Source organism: Hipposideros armiger, unplaced genomic scaffold (genome assembly GCF_001890085.2).
Source record: "Hipposideros armiger isolate ML-2016 unplaced genomic scaffold, ASM189008v1 scaffold_171, whole genome shotgun sequence".
Lineage (NCBI taxonomy): Eukaryota > Metazoa > Chordata > Mammalia > Chiroptera > Hipposideridae > Hipposideros > Hipposideros armiger.
The window spans coordinates 1,826,576-1,827,628 of record NW_017731521.1 but is presented as its reverse complement, the minus strand read 5'-3'; the positions used below and the strand labels follow the sequence as shown (position 1 = coordinate 1,827,628).

At 46.7% G+C, this 1,053-nt stretch overlaps 1 long non-coding RNA gene across 4 annotated transcripts in view; it reads right to left on the bottom strand.

The window, feature by feature from the left end:
* The window catches only part of LOC109387873 (uncharacterized), a 55,319-nt gene extending 54,746 nt beyond the window's left edge, over nucleotides 1-573 (bottom strand). For all 4 annotated transcript variants that reach the window (XR_002125121.1, XR_002125123.1, XR_002125122.1 and 1 more), the window contains exon 1: nucleotides 412-573. This is a non-coding gene — a long non-coding RNA (uncharacterized LOC109387873). The remainder of the gene's footprint in view (nucleotides 1-411) is intronic.
* Between the last annotated feature and the right edge of the window lie 480 nt (nucleotides 574-1,053).

The window sequence follows — 1,053 nt, the reverse complement described above, 5'->3', positions numbered from 1 at the left end:
AAGCCAAAGCTTAACCAACCTGTGAGGATCTGTGCTAGGACAGCAGATAAGCTCTGAAACGTAACCCTCTGGTTCAGAGGCAAGTGAAGCAGGCAGAGGAGACAGCAATGCCCAAGGGGCGGGCTGGCGACACTAGCCAGGCCCCAGCCGCGTCTTCTCACGCTGTTTCCGGGCTCTGTCCCTCCCCAGCTCGTCCTCTTTCCTGACCTTTCTCCCCGATGGTCTCATCAGGGCTGAAGTCATTCTGATACATCGAGGAATTAGACACCAACTGAACTGCCTCCCCAGGGGCCCATGAACTGGGGATTATCTAATAAGGAAAAGTCATCCCTTAGGGCGAACCATGGACTCCAAGGGACCCAGACCCAAGCGCTATTTGGGATCCTGGAATTACGCCAGCCAGACGCCTACCTGGTAGAGTATCGGGATGAATCCGTCCGTCTGCAAGCATCGTGTAAAGAACTGGGTCGCAGTTTTTCCAGCCCCTCGACAGCTGGGAACTGCGCTAGGGGTTGATTTCACAGCCACCTTCTCCACCAGGTCCATCCTGCTTTCCCATCCTGCGAATTAAGATACCCTGTGTTTGGAGATATAGTTTTTTAATTATTTATTTAAATAAGCTGTCCTTTGAAGTAAATTTAAAAATCCCCTTTCACACAGCCCCCTGCCAGGGTGAAAAACGTTTGCTGTCAGCATCCCCTTGGGGCAGGTTTCCAAAAACTCTAATAAAATCAGTTCCTGTCCATAATCTCAGAAATTGTGAGAGCTTCTATTTGATGTTTGAAAAATATGGGGCATGGATGGGGAATATAAACCCGATCTAACATGTACGTAAGATCTAGTGTCTCACAGGAAAATTGCAGTCCAAAATAGTGCAGGTAAGATTGTCATTAAAATCACAAGTAGTTAATAACTTTCACGGCTACTCAGTCTGCATCTATTCAATGCCATAAAAGTAAATGTGTCCTAGATGCAAAGGCGCAGCATTTTTTCCTGATTAAATTGAAGACGGAGTAGTGAATCGGCATAAGATAATCCAATAATGAGAAATGA